The 24,556-nt window shown below is 51.9% G+C and overlaps 1 protein-coding gene across 4 annotated transcripts in view; it reads left to right on the forward strand.

Annotated features, from left to right (window-relative positions):
• The window catches only part of LOC138503489 (F-box/WD repeat-containing protein 7-like), a 733,637-nt gene that overhangs the window by 333,926 nt on the left and 375,155 nt on the right, over window positions 1–24,556 (forward strand). The gene's annotated exons all lie outside the window — the stretch shown is intronic.

Below are 24,556 nucleotides of genomic sequence, written 5' to 3' on the forward strand. Positions count from 1 at the left end.
GCCACAAAAATGACCTGCCACTGTAAAAAGCAGTAGGACCTGTCACCTAAATCTGTAGGCGGTAGGCCTGCTTAAAAAGAAGTAGCCTACTGCCTAAATCAGTAGGGTTGGCAAGTATGCATAACATGGTTTGTTCCCATTAATCCTACTACTACTCTCCCTCGTCACAGCCCTCACAAAGTGAGGTGCACCCCACATCTAGGACAGAAAACTCTCGGTTGCTTTCAATCTTTTTCAACCCTTTTCAGGATCATCCCTGCCCACTCCTCCAGGTGTAATATGAAGGGACTGGACTACCCAGAACCCTCATGAGTATCATGAATAAAAGAGGCAAGACTGCAACACTGCTGTGCCCTTGAGCATATTGCTAAATGCGGCCGATTTTCAAGACCAGAGTGACTCTGATCTGAAGCACGAAACTCCCCGGATTCTCTATGCAGATGGACGTGAAGGATGCACGTGCGATAGAAGCGAAGGGAAGGCCTGGTGTGTGTACCAGGTGAGGAGAGAGCGAGCGAGGGGGGCATGCGTGGGCGAGTGGGAGGCGAGATGGGACAATGGGTGGGGCCTGTGCGTGTGGTATAGGGGATAGTGAGACGCGGTGACGAGAGGTTGACATCTGTGAAGGGGGGAGCAGAGCAAGGGGGACTGTGAGGCATGGAGGGTATGTGATGGTGAGAAATGAGACAGTGGGGGGCGTTTTGTATGTGTGGTGAGGAGGGTTTTATGTGTTTTGATTACATTTTCACTGGTCACATTTTTTTGTCAAATTCTTTTCCACGGCATATGGGGGAGACCCCACTACTCCCCCTCACACCTCTAGCCACCAAACCCAACCAATATTGCCTGACCTCAAAACACCAGATACCTTTTTGTGTTAAAAACCGGGGGGGAAATCGAGCAGTTGGGGGTCAACCAAAACACATAAACCCATGAGGAAGGAAGGACGCAGTGTGAAAGGGAAAGCCTGATGTGTGTGTGAGAGTTGGGGAGAGAGGGAGACTGTGGGGAGAGAAAGTCTGCTGTGTGAGAGTGATGGGGAGAGAGGGAGACAGTGGGTGGGGGGGGGGAGAAAGCCTGCTGTGTGTCTGAGAGATGGAGAAATAGGGAGGTCGTGAGGAACAGAAGGCCTGCTGTGAGAGAGGGATGGGGAGATGGGGAAACATTGGTGAAGAGGAGGTCTGCTGTCTGTTAGGCAGATGGTGAGAGAGGGCGGCATCAGGGGAAATAAAAACCTGCTGTGTGTGTGAGGGTTGGGGAGAGAGGGGAGGCATCAGGGGAAATAAAAACCTGATGTGTGTGTGAGGGTTGGGGAGAGAGGGAGACAGTGGGAAGAGAAAGCCTGCTGTGTGTGAGAGTGATGGGGAGAGGTAGGCAGTGGGGTTGAGAAAGCCTGCTGTGTGTGAGAGTGATGGGTAGAGGTAGGCAGTGGGGTTGAGAAAGCCTGCTGTGTGTGAGAGTGATGGGGAGAGGTAGGCAGTGGGGTTGAGAAAGCCTGCTGTGTGTGAGAGGGATGGGGAGAGAGGGAGGCAGTGGCGAAGAGAGAGCCTGCAGTGTGTGAGAGAGAAGTGGAGAGAGGGAGGAAGCGGGTAAGAGAAAGCCTGCTGTCTGTTAGACACGTAGGGAGAGAGTGAGGCAACGGGGAGGAGAGCCTGCGGGGTGTGAGAGAAGTGGGGAGAGAGCGAGGCAGTAGGGGAGAGAAAACCAGCTGTGTGCATGAAAGATGGGGCGAGACGGAGACAGTCAGTGGTGAGGAGAAAGATTGCTGTCTGTTAGGCGGGGAGAGAGGGAGGCAGTGGGGATGAGTAAGTCTACTGTGTGTGTGTGAGAGAAGGGGAGTGAGGGAGACATTGGGGAAGATAAAACCTGCTGTGTTTGTAAAAGATTGGGCGAGAGAGGGGCAATGGAGAAGAGAACGCCTGCTGTGTATGAGAGAGATGCAGAGAGAAGGAGGCAGTGGCGAAGAGAGAGTCTGCTGTGTGTGTTTGAAAGTTGGGGAGGAGAAAGGGGGAGACAGCGGGGTAGAGAATGTCTGCTGTGTAGGAGAGAGATGGGGACAGTGAGACAGTGGGGAAGAGAAAATGTGATGTTTGTGAGAAAAATGGGGCGAGAGACACAGTGGGGACGTGCATGTCTGCTGTGTGTGTAAGAAATTAGGATACATGGATACAATGTGGGATTGTAAGCCTGCAGTGTGCGAGAGAAAAGGGGAGGGAGGGAGACAGTGGGGAGGAGAAATACTGTGGTGTGTGTGAGGGAAGGGGAGTAAGGGAGACATTGGGGAAGGTAACGCCTGCTGTGTGGGAGAGATAAGGGGAGAGAGGGAAGCAGTGGCTAAGAGAGAGCCTGCGGCGTGTGTGATAATTGGGGAGGAGAAAGGGGGGTAGAGAAAGTCTGATGCGTGTGAGAGATGATGAGAGAGGGGGGCAGTGGGGAAGAGAAAACCTGCTGTGTGAGAGATTCGGAGAGATGGGGACAGGGGAAAGAGAAAACCTGTGTGTCTTTGAGAAGTCGTAAGAGTAGGCAGCAGTAGGGAAGAGGAAGACTGCTGTGTTTGCGAGAGAAGGGGAGAGAGGGAGCCAATTGGCAAGATAAAGCTTGCTGTGTGTGAGATAGATGGGGAGGGAGGGAGACTGTGGGGAAGAGAAATCCTGCTATCTGTGAGAGAGATGGGGAGAGAGAGGGGCAGCGGGGGAGAGAAACCATGCAGTGAGCATGAAAGATGGGTTAGAGGGGGGCAGTGGAGAAGATAGCCTGCTGTGTGTGTGAGAGTTGGGGTTAAAGGGAGGCAGTGGGGAAGAGAAAGCCTTCTGTGTTTGTGAGAGTTTAGGGAAGATCGGGCAGTGGGTAAGAGAACGCCTGCTGTGTGTGAGAGAGAAGTGGAGAGAGGGAGGCAGCAGGGAAGAGAGAGCCTGCAGTGTGTGAGAGAGAAGTGGAGAGAGGGAGGCAGCGGGGAAGAGAAAGCCTGCCGTGTGTGAGAGAGAAGTGGAGGGAGGCAGCGGGGAAGAGAACGCCTGCAGTGTGTGAGAGAGAAGTGGAGAGAGGGAGGCAGCTGGGAAGAGAAAGCCTGCAGTGTGTGAGAGAGAAGTGGAGAGAGGGAGGCAGCGGGGAAGAGAAAGCCTGCAGTGTGTGAGAGAGAAGTGGAGAGAGGGAGGCAGCGGGGAAGATAAAGCCTGCAGTGTGTGAGAGAGAAGTGGAGAGAGGGAGGCAGCGGGGAAGAGAGAGCCTGCTGTGTGTGTGAGAGAAGTGGAGAGAGGGAGGCAGCGGGTAAGAGAACGCCTGCTGTGTGTGAGAGAGAAGTGGAGAGAGGGAGGCAGTGGGGAAGAGAACACCTGCCGTGTGTGAGAGAGAAGTGGAGAGAGGGAGGCAGCGGGGAAGAGAAAGCCTGTAGTGTGTGAGAGAGAAGTGCAGAGAGGGAGGCAGTGGGTCAGAGAACGCCTGCTGTGTGTGAGAGAGAAGTGGAGAGAGGGAGGCAGCGGGAAAGAGAAAGCCCTTCAGTGTCTGAGAGAGAAGTGGAGAGAGGGAGGCAGTGGGTAAGAGAACGCCTGCTGTGTGTGAGAGAAAAGTGGAGAGAGGGAGGCAGCGGGGAAGAGAACCCCCTCAGTGTGTGAGAGAGAAGTGGAGAGAGGGAGGCAGCGGGGAAGAGAAAGCCTGCAGTGTGTGAGAGAGAAGTGGAGAGAGGGAGGCAGTGGGTAAGAGAACGCCTGCAGTGTGTGAGAGAGAAGTGGAGAGAGGGAGGCAGTGGGTAAGAGAACGCCTGCTGTGTGTGAGAGAGAAGTGGGGAGAGGGAGGCAGTGGGGAAGAGAAAGTCTGCTGTCTGTTAGAGAGATGGGTTAGAGGGGGGCAGCGGAGAAGATAGCCTGCTCTGTGTGTGAGAGTTGGGGTTAGAGGGAGGCAGTGGGGAAGAGAAAGCCTTCTGTGTTTGTGAGAGATTAGGCAAGATTGGGCAGTGGGTAAGAGAACGCCTGCTGTGTGTGAGAGAGAAGTGGAGAGAGGGTGGCAGTGGGTAAGAGAACGCCTGCAGTGTGTGAGAGAGAAGTGGAGAGAGGGAGGCAGTGGGTAAGAGAACGCCTGCTGTGTGTGAGAGAGAAGTGGAGAGAGGGAGGCAGCGGGGAAGAGAAAGCCCTTCAGTGTGTGAGAGAGAAGTGGAGAGAGGGAGGCAGTGGGTAAGAGAACGCCTGCTGTGTGTGAGAGAGAAGTGGAGAGAGGGAGGCAGCGGGGAAGAGAACGCCTGCAGTGTGTGAGAGAGAAGTGGAGAGAGGGAGGCAGCGGGGAAGAGAAAGCCTGCAGTGTGTGAGAGAGAAGTGGAGAGAGGGAGGCAGCGGGGAAGAGAAAGCCTGCAGTGTGTGAGAGAGAAGTGGCGAGAGGGAGGCAGTGGGCAAGAGAACGCCTGCTGTGTGTGAGAGAGAAGTGGAGAGAGGGAGGCGGCGGGGAAGAGAAAGCCTGCAGTGTGTGAGAGAGAAGTGGAGAGAGGGAGGCAGCAGGGAAGAGAAAGCCTGCTGTGTGTGAGAGAGAAGTGGAGAGAGAGAGGCAGTGGGTAAGAGAATGCCTGCTGTGTGTGAGAGAGAAGTGGAGAGAGGGAGGCAGCGGGCAAGAGAAAGCATGCAGTGTGTGAGAGAGAAGTGGAGAGAGGGAGGCAGTGGGTAACAGAACACCTGCTGTGTTTGAGAGAGAAGGGGAGAGAGGGAGGCAGCGGGGAAGAGAACGCCTGCAATGTGTGAGAGCGAAGTGGAGAGAGGGAGGCAGTGGGTAAGAGAACGCCTGCTGTGTGTGAGAGAGAAGTGGAGAGAGGGAGGCAGCAGGGAAGAGAAAGCCTGCAGTGTGTGAGAGAGAAGTGGAGAGAGGGAGGCAGGCAGGGAAGAGAAAGCCTGCAGTGTGTGAGAGAGAAGTGGAGAGAGGGAAGCAGCCGGAAGAGAAAGACTGTAGTGTGTGTGAGAGAGGAGTAGAGAGGGAGGCAGTGGCAAAGAGAAAGCCGGTGGTATGTGTGAGAGATGCAGAGAGAGGGAGTTAATGGGGAAGGGAAAGCCTGTTTTGTGTGAGGGAGAAATGAGAAGAGAGAAAACCAGTGGGAAAGGGCACAATGTGTTGTGTGAGAAATGAGGAGAGAGGGAGACAGCCAGGAACAGAAACCCTGCTTTGTGTGAGAGAGATGCAGAGAAGTCTTGCTGTGTATGTGAGAGGTGGGGAAAGAGGGAGGCAGTGGGGATAAGAATGCCTGCTGTGTGTCAGAGATGAGGAGAGGGGAAGGCAGAAATCGAAAGCCTGCTGCGTGAGAGCTGAGGGGAGAGGGAGACAGTGGGGAAGAGGCCTGCTGTGTAAGAGAGAGATGGGGACAGAGGGAGGCAGTGGGGGAGAGAAAGTCTGATGTGTGTGAGAGGTGGGGAGAGGGGCAGACAGTGGGGATTAGAAAGCCTTCTGTGTTTGTGAGAGATTAGGCAAGAGCGGGCAGTGGGGAAGAGAAAGCCTGGAGTGTGTGAGAAATGGGGAGAGAGGACGACAGTGAGCAAGACAAAAAGCCTGGTGTGCATGTGAGAGAAGGGGGGTGAGGGAGACATTGGGAAAGATAAAGCCTGCTGTGTGAGAGAGAAAAGGGGATGGAGGGAGACAGTGGGGAGGAGAAATACTGTGGTGTGTGTGAGGGAAGGGGAGTAAGGGAGACATTGGGGAAGGTAACGCCTGCTGTGTGGGAGAGATAAGGGGAGAGAGGGAAGCAGTGGCTAAGAGAAAGCCTGCAGCGTGTGTGATAATTGGGGAGGAGAAAGGGGGGTAGAGAAAGTCTGATGCGTGTGAGAGATGATGAGAGAGGGGGGCAGTGGGGAAGAGAAAACCTGATGTGTGAGAGATTCGGAGAGATGGGGACAGGGGGAAGAGAAAACCTGTGTGTCTTTGAGAAGTCGTAAGAGTAGGCAGCAGTAGGGAAGAGGAAGACTGCTGTGTTTGCGAGAGAAGGGGAGAGAGGGAGCCAATTGGCAAGATAAAGCTTGCTGTGTGTGAGAGAGATGGGGAGGGAGGGAGACTGTGGTGAAGAGAAATCCTGCTATCTGTGAGAGAGATGGGTAGAGAGAGGGGCAGCGGGGGAGAGAAACCCTGCAGTGAGCATGAAAGATGGGTTAGAGGGGGGCAGTAGAGAAGATAGCCTGCTGTGTGTGTGAGAGTCGGGGTTAGAGGGAGGCAGTGGGGAAGAGAAAGCCTTCTGTGTTTGTGAGAGTTTAGGGAAGATCGGGCAGTGGGTAAGAGAACGCCTGCTGTGTGTGAGAGAGAAGTGGAGAGAGGGATGCAGCGAGGAAGAGAGAGCCTGCAGTGTGTGAGAGAGAAGTGGAGAGAGGGAGGCAGCGGGGAAGAGAAAGCCTGCCGTGTGTGAGAGAGAAGTGGAGGGAGGCAGCGGGGAAGAGAACGCCTGCAGTGTGTGAGAGAGAAGTGGAGAGAGGGAGGCAGCTGGGAAGAGAAAGCCTGCAGTGTGTGAGAGAGAAGTGGAGAGAGGGAGGCAGCGGGGAAGAGAACGCCTGCAGTGTGTGAGAGAGAAGTGGAGAGAGGGAGGCAGCGGGGAAGATAAAGCCTGCAGTGTGTGAGAGAGAAGTGGAGAGAGGGAGGCAGCGGGGAAGAGAGAGCCTGCAGTGTGTGAGAGAGAAGTGGAGAGAGGGAGGCAGCGGGGAAGAGAAAGCCTGCAGTGTGTGAGAGAGATGTGGAGAGAGGGAGGCAGCTGGTAAGAGAACGCCTGCTGTGTGTGAGAGAGAAGTGGAGAGAGGGAGGCAGCAGGGAAGAGAACGCCTGCCGTGTGTGAGAGAGAAGTGGAGAGAGGGAGGCAGCGGGGAAGAGAAAGCCTGCAGTGTGTGAGAGAGAAGTGGAGAGAGGGAGGCAGCGGGGAAGAGAAAGCCTGCAGTGTGTGAGAGAGAAGTGGAGAGAGGGAGGCAGCAGGGAAGAGAAAGCCTGCAGTGTGTGAGAGAGAAGTGGAGAGAAGGAGGCAGTGGGCAACAGAACGCCTGCTGTGTGTGAGAGAGAAGTGGAGGGAAGGAGGCAGCGGGGAAGAGAAAGTCTGCTGTTTGTTAGAGAGATGGGTTAGAGGGGGGCAGTGGAGAAGATAGCCTGCTGTGTGTGTGAGAGTTGGGGTTAGAGGGAGGCAGTGGGGAAGAGAAAGCCTTCTGTGTGTGAGAGAGAAGTGGAGAGAGGGAGGCAGCAGAGAAGAGAAAGCCTGCAGTGTGTGAGAGAGATGTGGAGAGAGGGAGGCAGCAAGTAAGAGAACGCCTGCTGTGTGTGAGAGAGAATTGGAGAGAGGGATGCAGCGGGGAAGAGAACGCCTGCCGTGTGTGAGAGAGAAGTGGAGAGAGGGAGGCAGCGGGGAAGAGAAAGCCTGCAGTGTGTGAGAGAGAAGTGGAGAGAGGGAGGCAGCGGGGAAGAGAAAGCCTGCAGTGTGTGAGAGAGAAGTGGAGAGAGGGAGGCAGCAGAGAAGAGAAAGCCTGCAGTGTGTGAGAGAGAAGTGGAGAGAGGGAGGCAGTGGGTAACAGAACGCCTGCTGTGTGTGAGAGAGAAGTGGAGAGAGGGAAGCAGCGGGGAAGAGAAAGTCTGCTGTCTGTTAAAGAGATGGGTTAGAGGGGGGCAGTGGAGAAGATAGCCTGCTGTGTGTGTGAGAGTTGGGGTTAGAGGGAGGCAGTGGGGAAGAGAAAGCCTTCTGTGTTTGTGAGAGATTAGGCAAGATCGGGCAGTGGGTAAGAGAACGACTGCTGTTTGTGAGAGAGAAGTGGAGAGAGGGAGGCAGTGGGTAAGAGAACGCCTGCAGTGTGTGAGAGAGAAGTGCAGAGTGGGAGGCAGTGGGTAAGAGAACGCCTGCTGTGTGTGAGAGAGAAGTGGAGAGAGGGAGGCAGCGGGGATGAGAAAGCCCTTCAGTGTGTGAGAGAGAAGTGGAGAGAGGGAGGCCGTGGGTAAGAGAACGCCTGCTGTGTATGAGAGAGAAGTGAAGAGAGGGAGGCAGCGGGGAAGAGAACGCCTGCAGTGTGTGAGAGAGAAGTGGAGAGAGGGAGGCAGCGGGGATTAGAAAACCTGCAGTGTGTGAGAGAGAAGTGGAGAGAGGGAGGCAGCAGGGAAGAGAGAGCCTGCAGTGTGTGAGAGAGAAGTGGAGAGATGGAGGCAGCGGGGAAGAGAAAGCCTGCAGTGTGTGAGAGAGAAGTGGAGGGAGGCAGCGGGGAAGAGAACGCGTGCAGTGTGTGAGAGAGAAGTGGAGAGACGGAGGCAGCGGGGAAGAGAGAGCCTGCTGTGTGTGAGAGAGTTGGGGTTAGAGGGAGGCAGTGGGGAAGAGAAAGCCTGCAGTGTTTGTGAGAGTTTAGGGAAGATCGGGCAGTGGGTAAGAGAACGCCTGCTGTGTGTGAGAGAGAAGTGGAGAGAGGGAGGCAGCGGGGATGAGAGAGTCTGCAGTGTGTGAGAGAGAAGTGGAGAGAGGGAGGCAGCGGGGAAGAGAAAGCCTGCCGTGTGTGAGAGAGAAGTGGAGGGAGGCAGCGGGGAAGAGAACGCCTGCAGTGTGTGAGGGAGAAGTGGAGAGAGGGAGGCAGCTGGGAAGAGAAAGCCTGCAGTGTGTGAGAGAGAAGTGGAGAGAGGGAGGCAGCAGGGAAGAGAACGCCTGCAGTGTGTGAGAGAGAAGCAGAGAGAGGGAGGCAGCGGGGAAGATAAAGCCTGCAGTGTGTGAGAGAGAAGTGGAGAGAGGGAGGCAGCGGGGAAGAGAGAGCCTGCAGTGTGTGAGAGAGAAGTGGAGAGAGGGAGGCAGCGGGGAAGAGAAAGCCTGCAGTGTGTGAGAGAGATGTGGAGAGAGGGAGGCAGCGGGTAAGAGAACGCCTGCTGTGTGTGAGAGAGAAGTGGAGAGAGGGAGGCAGCGGGGAAGAGAACGCCTGCCGTGTGTGAGAGAGAAGTGGAGAGAGGGAGGCAGCGGGGAAGAGAAAGCCTGCAGTGTGTGAGAGAGAAGTGGAGAGAGGGAGGCAGCGGGGAAGAGAAAGCCTGCAGTGTGTGAGAGAGAAGTGGAGAGAGGGAGGCAGCAGGGAAGAGAAAGCCTGCAGTGTGTGAGAGAGAAGTGGAGAGAGGGAGGCAGTGGGCAAGAGAATGCCTGCTGTGTGTGAGAGAGAAGTGGAGGATGGGAGGCAGCGGGGAAGAGAAAGTCTGCTGTCTGTTAGAGAGATGGGTTAGAGGGGGGCAGTGGAGAAGATAGTCTGCTGTGTGTGTGAGAGTTGGGGTTAGAGGGAGGCAGTGGGGAAGAGAAAGCCTTCTGTGTGTGAGAGAGAAGTGGAGAGAGGGAGGCAGCGGGGAAGAGAAAGCCTGCAGTGTGTGAGAGAGATGTGGAGAGAGGGAGGCAGCGGGTAAGAGAACGCCTGCTGTGTGTGAGAGAGAAGTGGAGAGAGGGAGGCAGCGGGGAAGAGAACGCCTGCCGTGTGTGAGAGAGAAGTGGAGAGAGGGAGGCAGCGGGGAAGAGAAAGCCTGCAGTGTGTGAGAGAGAAGTGGAGAGAGGGAGGCAGCGGGGAAGAGAAAGCCTGCAGTGTGTGTGAGAGAGAAGTGGAGAGAGAGAGGCAGCAGAGAAGAGAAAGCCTGCAGTGTGTGAGAGAGAAGTGGAGAGAGGAAGGCAGTGGGTAAGAGAACACCTGCTGTGTGTGAGAGAGAAGTGGAGAGAGGGAGGCAGCGGGGAAGAGAAAGTCTGCTGTCTGTTAGAGAGATGGGTTAGAGGGGGGCAGTGGAGAAGATAGCCTGCTGTGTGTGTGAGAGTTGGGGTTAGAGGGAGGCAGTGGGGAAGAGAAAGCCTTCTGTGTTTGTGAGAGATTAGGCAAGATCGGGCAGTGGGCAAGAGAATGCCTGCTGTGTGTGAGAGAGAAGTGGAGGGAGGGAGGCAGCGGGGAAGAGAAAGTCTGCTGTCTGTTAGAGAGATGGGTTAGAGGGGGGCAGTGGAGAAGATAGTCTGCTGTGTGTGTGAGAGTTGGGGTTAGAGGGAGGCAGTGGGGAAGAGAAAGCCTTCTGTGTGTGAGAGAGAAGTGGAGAGAGGGGGGCAGCGGGGAAGAGAAAGCCTGCAGTGTGTGAGAGAGATGTGGAGAGAGGGAGGCAGCGGGTAAGAGAACGCCTGCTGTGTGTGAGAGAGAAGTGGAGAGAGGGAGGCAGCGGGGAAGAGAACGCCTGCCGTGTGTGAGAGAGAAGTGGAGAGAGGGAGGCAGCGGGGAAGAGAAAGCCTGCAGTGTGTGAGAGAGAAGTGGAGAGAGGGAGGCAGCGGGGAAGAGAAAGCCTGCAGTGTGTGTGAGAGAGAAGTGGAGAGAGGGAGGCAGCAGAGAAGAGAAAGCCTGCAGTGTGTGAGAGAGAAGTGGAGAGAGGAAGGCAGTGGGTAAGAGAACACCTGCTGTGTGTGAGAGAGAAGTGGAGAGAGGGAGGCAGCGGGGAAGAGAAAGTCTGCTGTCTGTTAGAGAGATGGGTTAGAGGGGGGCAGTGGAGAAGATAGCCTGCTGTGTGTGTGAGAGTTGGGGTTAGAGGGAGGCAGTGGGGAAGAGAAAGCCTTCTGTGTTTGTGAGAGATTAGGCAAGATCGGGCAGTGGGTAAGAGAACGACTGCTGTTTGTGAGAGAGAAGTGGAGAGAGGGAGGCAGTGGGTAAGAGAACGCCTGCAGTGTGTGAGAGAGAAGTGCAGAGAGGGAGGCAGTGGGTAAGAGAACGCCTGCTGTGTGTGAGAGAGAAGTGGAGAGAGGGAGGCAGCGGGGATGAGAAAGCCCTTCAGTGTGTGAGAGAGAAGTGGAGAGAGGGAGGCCGTGGGTAAGAGAACGCCTGCTGTGTGTGAGAGAGAAGTGGAGAGAGGGAGGCAGCGGGGAAGAGAACGCCTGCAGTGTGTGAGAGAGAAGTGGAGAGAGGGAGGCAGCGGGGATTAGAAAACCTGCAGTGTGTGAGAGAAGTGGAGAGAGGGAAGCAGCAGGGAAGAGAGAGCCTGCAGTGTGTGAGAGAGAAGTGGAGAGAGGGAGGCAGCGGGGAAGAGAAAGACTGCCGTGTGTGAGAGAGAAGTGGAGGGAGGCAGCGGGGAAGAGAACGCGTGCAGTGTGTGAGAGAGAAGTGGAGAGACGGAGGCAGCGGGGAAGAGAGAGCCTGCTGTGTGTGAGAGAGAAGTGGAGAGAGGGAGGCAGCGGGGAAGAGAAAGCCTGCAGTGTGTGAGAGAGAAGTGGAGAGAGGCAGCGGGGAAGAGAACGCGTGCAGTGTGTGAGAGAGAAGTGGAGAGACGGAGGCAGCGGGGAAGAGAGAGCCTGCTGTGTGTGAGAGAGAAGTGGAGAGAGGGAGGCAGCGGGGAAGAGAAAGCCTGCAGTGTGTGAGAGAGATGTGGAGAGAAGGAGGCAGCGGGTAAGAGAACGCCTGCTGTGTGTGAGAGAGAAGTGGAGAGAGGGAGGCAGCGGGGAAGAGAACGCCTGCCGTGTGTGAGAGAGAAGTGGAGAGAGGGAGGCAGCGGGGAAGAGAAAGCCTGCAGTGTGTGAGAGAGAAGTGGAGAGAGGGAGGCAGCGGGGAAGAGAAAGCCTGCAGTGTGTGAGAGAGAAGTGGAGAGAGGGAGGCAGCAGGGAAGAGAAAACCTGCAGTGTGTGAGAGAGAAGTGGAGAGAGGGAGGCAATGGGTAAGAGAATGCCTGCTGTGTGTGAGAGAGAAGTGGAGAGAGGGAGGCAGCGGGGAAGAGAAAGTCTGCTGTCTGTTAGAGAGATGGGTTAGAGGGGGGCAGTGGAGAAGATAGCCTGCTGTGTGTGTGAGAGTTGGTGTTAGAGGGAGGCAGTGGGGAAGAGAAAGCCTTCTGTGTTTGTGAGAGACTAGGCAAGATCGGGCAGTGGGTAAGAGAACGACTGCTGTGTGTGAGAGAGAAGTGGAGAGAGGGAGGCAGTGGGTAAGAGAACGCCTGCAGTGTGTGAGAGAGAAGTGCAGAGAGGGAGGCAGTGGGTAAGAGAACGCCTGCTGTGTGTGAGAGAGAAGTGTAGAGAGGGAGGCACCGGGGAAGAGAAAGCCCTTCAGTGTGTGAGAGAGAAGTGGAGAGAGGGAGGCAGTGGGTAAAAGAACGCCTGCTGTGTGTGAGAGAGAAGTGGAGAGAGGGAGGCAGCGGGGAAGAGAACACCTGTAGTGTGTGAGAGAGAAGTGGAGAGAGGGAGGCAGAGGGGAAGAGAAAGCCTGCAGTGTGTGAGAGAGAAGTGGAGAGAGGGAGGCAGCAGGGAAGAGAAAGCCTGCAGTGTGTGAGAGAGAAGTGGAGAGAGGGAGGCAGTGGGTAAGAGAATGCCTGCTGTGTGTGAGAGAGAAATGGAGAGAGGGAGGCAGCGGGGAAGAGAAAGCATGCAGTGTGTGAGAGAGAAGTGGAGAGAGGGAGGCAGTGGGTAAGAGAACACCTGCTGTGTTTGAGAGAGAAGTGGAGAGAGGGAGGCAGCGGGGATGAGAACGCCTGCAATGTGTGAGAGAGAAGTGGAGAGAGGGAGGCAGTGGGTAAGAGAACGCCTGCTGTGTGTGAGAGAGAAGTGGAGAGTGGGAGGCAGCAGGGAAGAGAAAGCCTGCAGTGTGTGAGAGAGAAGTGGAGAGAGGGAGGCAGTGGGTAAGAGAACGCCTGCTGTGTGTGAGAGAGAAGTGGAGAGAGGGAGGCAGCGGGCAAGAGAAAGCCTGCAGTGTGTGAGCGAGAAGTGGAGAGAGGGAAGCAGCCGGAAGAGAAAGCCTGTAGTGTGTGTGAGAGAGGAGTAGAGAGGGAGGCAGTGGCAAAGAGAAAGCCGGTGGTGTGTGTGAGAGATGCAGAGAGAGGGAGTTAATGGGGAAGGGAAAGCCTGTTTTGTGTGAGGGAGAAATGAGAAGAGAGAAAACCAGTGGGGAAGGGCACAAATGTGTTGTGTGAGAGATGAGGAGAGAGAGAGACAGCCAGGAAGAGAAACCCTGCTTTGTGTAAGAGAATTGCAGAGAAGTCTTGCTGTGTATGTGAGAGATGGGGAAAGAGGGAGGCAGTGGGGATAAGAATGCCTGCTGTGTGTCAGAGATGAGTAGAGAGGAAGGCAGAAATCGAAAGCCTGCTGCGTGAGAGCTGAGGGGAGAGGGAGACAGTGGGGAAGAGGCCTTCTGTGTAATAGAGAGATGGGGACAGAGGGAGGCAGTGGGGGAGAGAAAGTCAGATGTGTGTGAGAGGTGGGGAGAGGGTAGACAGTGGGGATTAGAAAGCCTTCTGTGTTTGTGAGAGATTAGGCAAGAGCGGGCAATGGGGAAGAGAAAGCCTGGAGTGTATGAGAAATGGGGAGAGAGGACGACAGTGAGCAAGACAGAAAGCCTGGTGTGCATGTGAGAGAAGGGGGATGAGGGAGACATTGGGGAAGATAAAGCCTGCTGTGTGAGAGAGAAAGTTGGAGAGGGAGGCAGTGGGGAAGAGGAATCCTGCTGTGTTTGTGAGACAGATGTGGAGAGAGGAAGGCATTGGGCAAGCAAGTGCCTGTTGTGTGTGAAAGACGGGGAGAGAGGGAGGCAGTGGTGAAGAGAGAGCCTGCTGTGTGCATGAGAGATGGGGAGAAAGGGAAATAGTGGGGAAGAGAAAGCCTGCTGTGTGTGAGAGAGAAGCAGAGAGAGGAAGGCATTGGGGTGCAGACAATCTGATGTGGGAGAGAGATGGAGAGAGGGGAAGTCAGTGGGGAAGAGAAAACTTGCTGTGTCTGTGAGAGGTCAGAAGAGAGACTGCTGTGTGTGAGAGAAAGGGGAGGGACGGAGACACTGAGGAAAGGAAAGCCTGCTTTGTGTGAGAGAGATGAGGACAGAAGGTGGGAAAGAGAACATATGCTGTGTGCGAGAGAGATAGGGAAAGAGGGAGGCAGTCAGGTAGGGAAAGCCTGCTGTGTGAGAGATGAGGAGAGAGGGAGACAGTGGGGAAGAGAACATCTGCTGTTTGTGAGAGCGATGGGGAGAGGGAGAGACAATGGGGACGAGAAGGCCCGCTGTGTGTGTGAGAAATGAGGAGAGAGGGATGCAGTGGGAAAGAGTAACCCTGCTGTGTGGTAGAGAAAAAGGGAGTGAGGAAGATATTGCGGAAGAGAATGCTTGCTGTGTTTGAGAGCGAATGGGAGAGAGGGAGGCAGCAGGGGAAAATAAAGCCTGCTTCCTGTGAGAGAGATGGGGAGAGTGGGAGGCTGTGGGGAAGAGAGAGCCTGCTGTGTGAGAGATGAGGAGAGAGGGAGTCAGTGGGGACGGGAAAGCCTGCTGTGTAATAGCGAGATGGGCACAGAGTGAGAAAGTGGGCACGAGCATATGTGATGTTTGTGGGAGAGATGGGGGAGAGAGAGAGAGAGAGAGACAGTGGAGAAGAGAAGGTCCACTGTGTAGGTGAGAAATGAGGAGAGAGGGATACAGTGGGGAAGGGAAAGCCTAGTCTGTGTGAGAGAGAAGCGGGGAAAGGGAGGCAGTGGGGAAGGGAATTCTTTCTGTGTGTGTGGGAATTGGGTATAGACTGTGTGAGGAATTTGACCATCCACATGGGGAGAGTGCGCTCACCTGGGCTTTTTGATTTTTTTAATAATCAGAATGAATGATGGGAGATTAGCTTCCAAAATGTGTGCTACCATTCTGCACCCATTTTATCTGCTCACCGCATGAAACGCATAGTCACATGTACTCCGGCAAGACACAGTCTACAGGCGCCATTTTCCTCTGTCATACTCAGCTGGAATGTGACAGCCACGGGTACATCAAAGCATATCAAGTAGGTGAAGGCACACCTTCCTCCAGCCATGGACAGCCTAATTTAAATATCAAAGGCTCCATGGATCTGCATTCCTGTTGTCTAATCCAGCTGGTGGCAGTGCATACTAATGAGATAATTGAAGCAATCCTGGAGGGAGGGCTTGGTTGCCGGACAGACAACAGGAAAGGTGCGGCTAACACCCCTTTGGTGTGCAATGTGTCAACTTGAAGCTAGTTCCCACCTCTCTGTGGGAAAGGCAGTGAATTGCCTGTCTGGGTCCAGCATTACCGAAGGTGTCCCTGCAGAGCAGACCCCTTTCAGAGGGGAGAAGTATGTGATTTGGGGATACAAGAAGTCTGCTCTCACCAAATACTTCAAGGGAAACCTGCGCTTTAATCAAGAGTCACAGAGGGCTCAGTTAACAAAAGAGACACTTTGATCTACAACAGACAGGGATATGGGTGGGACTTAGGTGTATGTTGTCACCTCTTGTCTGTCCTGTTACAGAGCACCCTGGTCCTGACCTCATGCACAACAGAAGATTGTTGGTGGGGACCCAGGATTGGTCATTAAGGTAGGCTTAGCCTGCACCAATCACTGGGGCCCATTTGGCTTTAAAAGAGGGCTGAACCCCTCACTTAGCAGATCATCCGACAACTTTGAAAGGAGTAAGATGAAGGAATCATTTGGACCCAGGCTGAAGGTACAGTCTGCCTTATATCTTCCTCCATTGAAGGAGGGCTAGGAGTTCCAAGAGGGAAGCAAGATTCCTCCCCTAAACATCTCCCAGTGAACAGAGGGAGATAAAGGACTCAGAGGACCCGTCCAGCAGCTCCAGAACCGGTACCAGCCAGAACACAGCGTGCCCTGCTAAGTTCTACCAGCAAGCCTCCTAGGTGGGAAGTGCCAGAGAGTCCATGGACAAAGGACAAGCCCTTTGCCTACAATCACATACCTGAGCTTTGGGCCGTCCGCCTTGAAAGGACACAAGCCCTGCGAAGGAGCTAGGAGGAGTGCCACAAAAGCATCATCCAGCGTCCATCTTTTAAGGACATTTTTGAGACAGTCGAGTCCTCGAACCGCATTCAGCTGCACCACTGACTGTTGTCACGCTGCAGTCACAAGAGCCGTCCGAGCCACCTCGACCAGCACCCCAGATCCACCAACCAGCACAGGGACAATGATTTTTGGCCGTGAGCTGCCGTGCCGCACAGCCTGCAGAGGTCTGTGTCGCCTTGCTTACTGAATTGCCCGGAGCTGTCTCCTGCCACTAACTCTGTTTCAAGGTCTGCGAAGCACCCTGGAACCGCCTCAACGCTGTCGAGCACCAAGAACTGTTAGGCAGAATCCTGTGCAATTTCCTTAGGGAGCACTACAGAAGATTAAGACTACAGACATATGCAAGAAATCCCCTTTGGTATCACTCCATACCACAAAGATTTCGTTGGTAGCTGTGGCTAAGCAGTCAGACTTATCTCAAGAGGGAGGTGAGCAGTATTCAGGGTTTACACAATAGGACTACAATAATATTGAGCAAGGAAACACTGACCAAAGCTTTGTATCAAAAAGAATATATATATATATATATTTATTTTACACACTATGATGTTCACACACAAATCACTAGTATTAAAGCAAGTTAAAACCATCAAGAAAAGTATACACAACTCCCTGTTTAAATTGTAGACAAGTTTGAGCCAGAGTGAAAACTGAGCAAAACGGCACAGTGCAAACCAAGCAGAAATGGCACTCTAACAATTTCTACAAAGGGAGGGAAAGTACTAGTTATACAGGATTAGACTCTTCAACACACCAGCAGCACTTCCCAAGTGGATTGTGAATAAGTTATGCAAGGCAGTACTTTAGCATATGCAATACTGAGGTGAAAACCGTGCAAAATGGCACTTCACAAGTTTACAGAAGGGAAGGAAAAAAGGTGGGTATAAGAATTAGGTGCACCAACACATTTCTAGGTGAGAAGCGATCTAGAGAAGGCAGTTGTAACAGATTTAGCCAGAGTCAATAGGCCTGTGCCAGAGTCAATATGCCCAGGATCAAACTAGTCTAGTAGCTGCAGTCAAGTCTTTGGGCCTCATTACAACTCAGGCGGTAAGGGGTTTACGGCAGCGTTAACAGCGCCGACCCTTACCGCCTGATTACGAGGTCCCATAGCGCCATGGTGCTTTTAACACCTGCTTTTAGCAGGTGTTAAAATCCATGGCGCTAAGGGACCATGGAGTTAATTACGCCACCGTAATTTACGGTGGCGTAATTAACGCCTTCCCCACTCCCATTATGCCCTATGGGGCAAAAATGGGAATGGGGAAGGGTAAATGGGGATTGGGGACTTACCGCCCCGCCTAGGTCGGAATGGGGCGGTAAGTCCGCCAACCACCATGGCGTAAACGTAGTTTACGCCATGGTGGTAAAGTCACGGCCCAGGCGGTAACTTACCGCCTGGGTCGTAATGAGGCCCTTTGTTTAACGATTCGAAAAGGCGGTTGCAGAAGGTAAAATACGTTGTTAGATGAAAGGGGCGGGCAACCCAGTAGGTAAGTAAAGGATTTAAAACACCTTTAGCAATACCCAACGAAACGGGAGGCCTGGTGGAACAATGTACCTTAAAAGTGGAAGAAGCTCCTGCGGTGGCGGTAGTTCCTGGCAGTTCTTGCAATTCGGGAGATCCAGCAGAGGAAGAGAGGCTCACATTATGGAGGAAGGTTCGAGTTACTGCACTGCCCAGGGATGAAACCAGTCGCGGTGCTGCGAAAACGAATAACAGGTAAGCTCCTTTAAATCGCGGTCATGGTGGATGGGTGCCTGGCTATCCGGTCTCCGAGTGCAGGGCACTGGTGATTACACCAAGGCAGGTCCTGGAAGGCGATTGGCGAACTGGTTGGCCCCACCAGCTCAAGGGAAGAAGACTCTTGTAGAGGAAGATCTTCTCAAGTCGCTGGAGAAAAGTGGTGAGGATCTTCAGCAGGGCTTCATCGGTGGTTCAGTCATTGCAGATGTCTTCAGCTTCGCTCCTCTTTGGTTTCTTAGTTCCAGTGGTGACGTCTTGTCCTCCAGTCCTCAAAACCCTGCTTTTATGCAGCAAGACCCCCATTCATACAGCCTAGGTGTCACTCACACAGTGGGGTGGCTCTCCTGGCGGGAGAACCCCCCAGCCTATCAGGGCAGAGTGCGACTTGAATTACGTAGGCAACCCTGTCCAGTGTGTCTATTCCCCCTCCCACACATCTTGCCTATCCCAGACTCAGTGGCGCCGAGAGGAGGGCTTCTGTGCAGAAGCCCGCCAAAAGGACGAACAAAGGATCCCCGACCTGGGTTAGGATTATAGATAAAGACACAAGAAAGAAATATTATTAAAGTTCTGGCAATAAAAACCTACCATAGTAAAGTTAATATTAAAATAAACCGGTGGTATGTTAGAGGCTGTGAGTAAAATTGGTAGCCTCGAACAATAGGAAAATCCCATAGGGAAATATTTGCAGTCGCATATTTACAGTAGTAACCACTGCCATCAGCCAGAAACCTTTGAGAGAGGGACTATACAGTACCCCCTCGAAAATGAACGTTAGGGAAACACTATTAACCCTTTTCTGTACGTCCATAGTAAGATGGGTTGTACTGGTTTAGTTCATAAGTATTGACTAGTGAAGTCAATGGGGACTTTACATGCCTTGGGAGACAGTAGTCAGTCCCAGGCTATGGAGTCTATGTTTGGGGGTCGCTACGACACCCCTATGGTACGGCACGGAAGGTGCTGTGTACCACACATGTTAAAAAGATGATTCCTATGAGGGTGAGAAATACCCCATAGACCAGAAGCACCAAGATAGCCTAAAACACACACTAGCAATCTGTCTAAGAGTGGGAAAAAAGGGTCTCACTCTTAGCAGGGGAAAAAAAGTAAACCCTTCAAATCCAGCAAAGCTGCTGGGTGACTCTATAGGTAAGGGAAAATAGCCTTAGAAGAGAATTCTCCCTAACAAGATCTTCTTCAGCACCATGTACATTGTGGCTCTGCCCCCCTGGTCCTTCTCTGAAGGACCCTAGAGCTGTAACCACCCTTTGGCCCCTTGGTGCTTTGACCGAATAACCTTGAACAGTAAGACTGATTAATTTACCAACTACCTTCCTGTCAGTATCCAGAGTGTATCCCTTTCCCTTGTGAAACTGTCTGTCCTCCGTTTTCCTTTGTGGGTTGTATTTTTTAGTGTTCTAGAACTGTCTGTTGTAGTAATAAAAGTAGATATGTGTATACAACCTTGACTGGACAGTCCCTTTTATCATTGGGTAATAATTGTATTTTCACTGTGTTGCAAATAACCAACGATCCATGACCTTGCAGAGATAAGCCTGTCGTTCCATCCACGTTACCAAAATTGGACAAGGAGGTCTTATAACTCACTTGCATTCCAATCTGTCGGATCCCTTCTGGTGCACTAGAGGTGTGGGGTTAATTGATGGGTTAGAAACCGATATTCATCCCTGGAACACTGTGCCCTGGAAGTTGATTTGTCAAATTGGTGGCAACCAGTCGGATTGGTTGGATTCTTGTACACAGCTTAGTCACCCAACAATAAAAGTACTGTTGCAGGCAACGTTTAGTCACTACTAGCTAATAGTAATGGTCTTGGAGCGTGACATGGAGACTATAAAAGGCATGATCAAGCATGTCCTGCGCGTCTTCTGTCAAGAGAGGGGCCTTCCCCACAGCACTAAGGTTAATAAACCTGAGTTGCTGGCCGGCCTCCATGCTTGGGTAGAAGCGAGGGCGGTTGGGAAGAAGATCCCCGGTGACGGGCTAGGCCCTGTGTACCCGAATGAATAAGACCTTCCAGAGGGGGTAAATGACAAGGACGACCGCATGAGCAGTGTCTCTCTCCAATCATCGCGCTGGGGGGCGTGTGTTTTCTCAACACTCAAGAGTGTCAGTGAGGACAGTGGCTAGTGCGGCATCCCGCAGGTCCCAGGCCTCAGCACAGTCTCTGAATGGCCCAGTACTTGTTCCGGCTATTAATGAGTTAGCGGCTAGAAAGCTCCTGCTCGAGGAGAGGTGACTTGCCTAGAGGAACAGAAACAGCAGGACAAGGTTGCCATAGAGCAGGAAAGGGCCGCTGTAGAGCTGCGCAAGCTGGCGCTTGAAGAGCAGAAGGAGGCCAACAGGTCCGCCTCTAGTGAGAACAGCAGTAGTGGCTCAAACCAGCGGGCCAGAGGGAAAAGCTGCGACGGCACATCCCCAAAGACTTAGTACAGGATTATGAAAAGAGGGGAGAAATGGTTGACTTGTTTGAAGTGCTGGAGCTGGCATTCCAGCTGCAGGAGGTGGATGAGGTACTGTGTGGTGCAGCCCTGACAAGTCACTTACCGATACCAGGGACTGACACAATTCTTCAGTTAACTCCTGAGGAAGGGCCCTTTTATGAGAGCATGAAGGCAGCTCTACTCGGGAAGTTCTATCAAACCCAAGGACTGTATCTCAAGAGCTTCAGAGAGCTTGGAAAGAGAAGTGGGAAGACATTTGAAGCGTTCACACACTTGTCGTTGAAATATCAGAGCGGGTGGGTGACTAGTAACAAGGTAGACACATTGAAAGGGATATACAATTTGATTGCATGTGGGCATGTGTTGAAAAATTGTGAGGTTGACCTACACCAGCATCTAGTGGACAAGACTATCACAGACCCCAGGGAACTTGCAAAGGCTGCTGCCATGTTTTTGAGTACTCAAGTCTAGGAAAAGGCTCAGGTGAGCACACCCAAACCGTAAGAGAAATCGGTGGACAAAAAAGTAAAAAAGGATGGAAAAGACAAAGGTCCAACCCATTCCTCTTCAAAGTCAGGTCCACAAAAGAACAAAGAGAAACCCCCAAACTCTAGTTCAGCCGTGCACACAGAAAAGAAGAGTACAGACACCCCTAACAATGGGACACCTGTGTTCTCACCACCCAAAAGTTGTTTCATGTGTAAGGAGCTGGGCCATAGGAAAGAGGATCCTGCTTGCAAGGGCTTACCCAAGCAAGCCATAGTGAACGTTGGACTCGTGGAAGAGGCCATCATTAATGTGGGCCTCTCACAGGAGGATTTCCCACTAGACCAGGGATTGGCTGAATCTGGATTGGTTACACTGAGTGGGAACAGTACCGGATATCCAGAAGAGACCCCAGTTCCCAATAATATTTAACTCTATCTAGAGCACTGTACATCAATGGACACAAAACTGCTGTGGTCCGAGACACTGCGGCTAGCATCGCCCCTCTCACCCGGTAGTGAGTACAATCAGGCCAGTACATTAAAGGCCTGATTTGTGTGTAAATGGATTTGATGGTAAGAGTAAGTGCCCCTTGGCGATAGTTGAGTTCAGCTGGCGAGGTGAAATGACCCAGCACCGTGTAGCGGTGAAAGACTTCATCCCTTTCCCATGTCTGCAACCTTCGTAGACGCCTTCACAGAAGCAATCACTGTCCTAGCCATCAAACACAATCACCTGATAGTCCTCAGAGATTTCAACATCTGGTTCGAAGAAGAAACCACGACTATACAAAAATCACTAACCAGCCAACTAGCAGCAATGAATCTACAACAACTAGTCAAAGGATCAACCCACTCGGCAGGGCATATACTTGACGCAATCTTCATGAACAAACTACTCCTTACTACGGCACCCCAAATTCAAATACCTTGGAGCGACCATCTCATCATCCCCTTTGTAATCAAAATGACCACCCCAACAAACAGTCAACCGGACAAAACACTGAACACCATGAAAAGAAATTGGAGAACCATCAAAAACTCCAACCTGATTGAACGCCTGGCTCTAAGCAAACCACACCCAACATTCATGGAAGAAGATGACCTGGACAAAAAAGTAACCCTGCTGCATTCCTGGATTATAACTCCTATAGACAACATAGCCAAAGAAAAACCTTTCACTCCTTCTCATAAACAGGCAATGGCAAAATGATTCAACCCACTACTTAGCACCATGAAAAGGAAAAAACAAAGACTAGAATTTGATTGGAGAAAACAAAACGATGCTGCGAACAAACTGAAATTCCTACAACACAATCACGCATACAAAAAGGAAATACAAAAAGCAAAAAGGAAACACTACGACAACCAAATCCTCAAAGCACCAAACACCCAAAAAGAACTCTTCAAAATCATAAGCGAAATCAAAACCCCCCCGGGATGCACCAACACACCAACTCCATCCAATGACCTTGCAGACCACTTCAAAAACAAAATCACCAGCATCCAAGAAACCATACAAAGCAGACCGCCTGATCTGATCACGATCCCCACCTACACCCAGGAGGAACACCCAAACAAACTACAAAGCTTTCCAGAAATATCAGTGGAGACATTCGTCAAACTGGTGAATGAAAGCAATAACTCAAGGTCTCCCGAAGACCCCTGCCCACCAGACATATACAAATCGATTCTTAAACAAGGTAGCGCCCATGGAATATCACAGGAACGTCCTCAACCTTTCCATCGCAACTGGGAAAGTGCCACAAGCCTTCAAAACTGCACACATCAGGCCGCTACTCAGATACAGTGGGAAACATAGAGGACCTCTCCAACTACAGACCCATCTCCAAAATCCCGTACACAGCCAAACTGCTTGAAATGTACATATACAAAATGACCCAAGACTTCATAGAAGAGCACAGCCTACTAGACCAGGCACAAGTTGGCTTCAGACCACTGAGAGGAATGGAATCAGCTCTACTCTCAATGGGACGATTTAAAAATGAACGCAGACTCAGACTGCAACACTGCCTTGATACTCTTAGACCTATCAGCAGCATTCGACACAGTTAACCACGGCAACCTTATAACGAGATTGGAAGGACTTGGAATAACAGACACCACCCTACTATGGATCAAATCTTTCCTAACAAACTGAACGGAACCGTATGGATGAAACCCTTCAAATCCAGCCTGAGAGATTCCACCTGTGGAGTACCACAAGGATCATCCTTCTTCCCACTACTATTTAACATCTACCTGTATCTACTTATCAGAATCATGAAAAGCCATGGGTTCACCTGCTACAACTACGCCAACGATACACAAATAATCTTCAAAATAAAGACAACCCGGAAATAAACACAATGCTAGAAAACTGCCTCCGCGATGTATTCTTCTGGATGATCTCCAACTGCCTCAAAATCAACCCAGGCAAAACAGAAATAATGATCGTCACAAAAAATGGAGGAGAAAACCATTTCATCCCTTGGCCAAGGGAACTTGGGACAACCCCAGCACCCTCACTGATTGAAAAAACCTGGGGGTCCTGATGGAAAATAATCTCACGCTAGAGCCACAAGTAAACACCCTTCTCAAGAAAACCTCCTTCCTCCTGCGAGCGGCAAAGAGGATCCTACCATTCCTATTGTTCCTCAACAAAACAACCAACATCATCGCCCTAGTCATTTCCTGAGTAGATTAAGCCAACAGCCTATACTTAGGCATGCCTGAACGACTTTAAAAAAAAATTCAATGCATTCAAAACACGGCAGCCAGACTGCTTCTGAAACTACCCCGAAGAGAACACACCACACTAGTGCTGAAAACACTACATTGGCTAACAATTAAACAACAAATAAAATTCAAAACAATGTGCATCATGCACAGAGCAGTACACAACGAAGGCGCTGAGTACCTGAGAGACAAACTGCGTCTACATCAACCAACAAGAACGCTCAGATCAAGCATTGACATCCACCTGAAACCGAAACCCTACAACAAAAGAAAACTTGGATGATCCTCCTTCTGTCACCAAGCTGCGAAAACATGGAACGACCTTCGAAAGTACATCCGTAACACAAGAAACCACCTACTATTCAGGAAACGACTCAAAACCTGGCTCTTCATGTCGTAGAATGTTTCATCATTACACACTGTTCACCAATACAAGGCGGGAAGCACAATGCCCCATCACACAAAAACTACAACTAAACAATAGCCCCAAGGATGTTCAACCCATGGAAACCAAAGAACCAATGGAAAGAGAGTCATGACAGGAGGAAACGAATGACTGAATACACAGGCTCACTAAAACGGATGCACTAGGACGCCACATCAACACCACTCCGACCCTAAACCATTCAAAGCCTCAACCGACCAGTGCCACACTAGATAACAAGAGAATGGATATTACCAACCCAGTCCCACACCCGAAGAAAAGGTTCAGTTACATCTATCAATCAAAACAATACTCACTATGATACAGCTGGATCAGCACAGCAACACCAAAGCGAGTCGGCCCACGTGGAACCAGCAACAACCCAACCCACAGGGATACAACTATAATGGAGCCAGAAGTACCTGAATCAGGATACTGACCCCACTAACCCAACCCTCAATCTTCTGCATACTTAACCCACACAAAGCCACAAAACCATCTCTCTCCTAGCAATCTGCATGCACTTTACCACACCGCATCAACAACACATAAACATCACCTACAGCACTTGAGGTCTCGCCCGATCCAATACTAGCACCAAAGCCCAGCACTCGGTGTATACCGAGCTGAAGCTGCCAACAGCACACCACTTTCCCACTCTCCTTCTCCCCTCCTCCCGACTAACCCTACCCGTCCTTCCTGTTTACAGATCTGCCAGAGCACCTGGGGACCATTTCCGTTGGTGACGGTGTGCTATAACATGTCTGTTGGGTAATGATCTTCCTGATTCCGAAAAAGTCGCAGCGGCAAGATGATCAAGGGCCAAAGAGATTTTCCAGATTGAACGCTCAGGAGCATTAGGTCCTGGAGTGCTTCCAGAGGATGTGTTGGAAGGACCGGCATGGCCAGTAGCCCCTAGTCCATTTCCACAGACTACTGAGTCACCTACTCCTAGCGAGCAAGGGGCTAGTAG

Source organism: Ambystoma mexicanum, chromosome 11 (genome assembly GCF_040938575.1).
Source record: "Ambystoma mexicanum isolate Mex_15411 chromosome 11, UKY_AmexF1_1, whole genome shotgun sequence".
NCBI lineage: Eukaryota > Metazoa > Chordata > Amphibia > Caudata > Ambystomatidae > Ambystoma > Ambystoma mexicanum.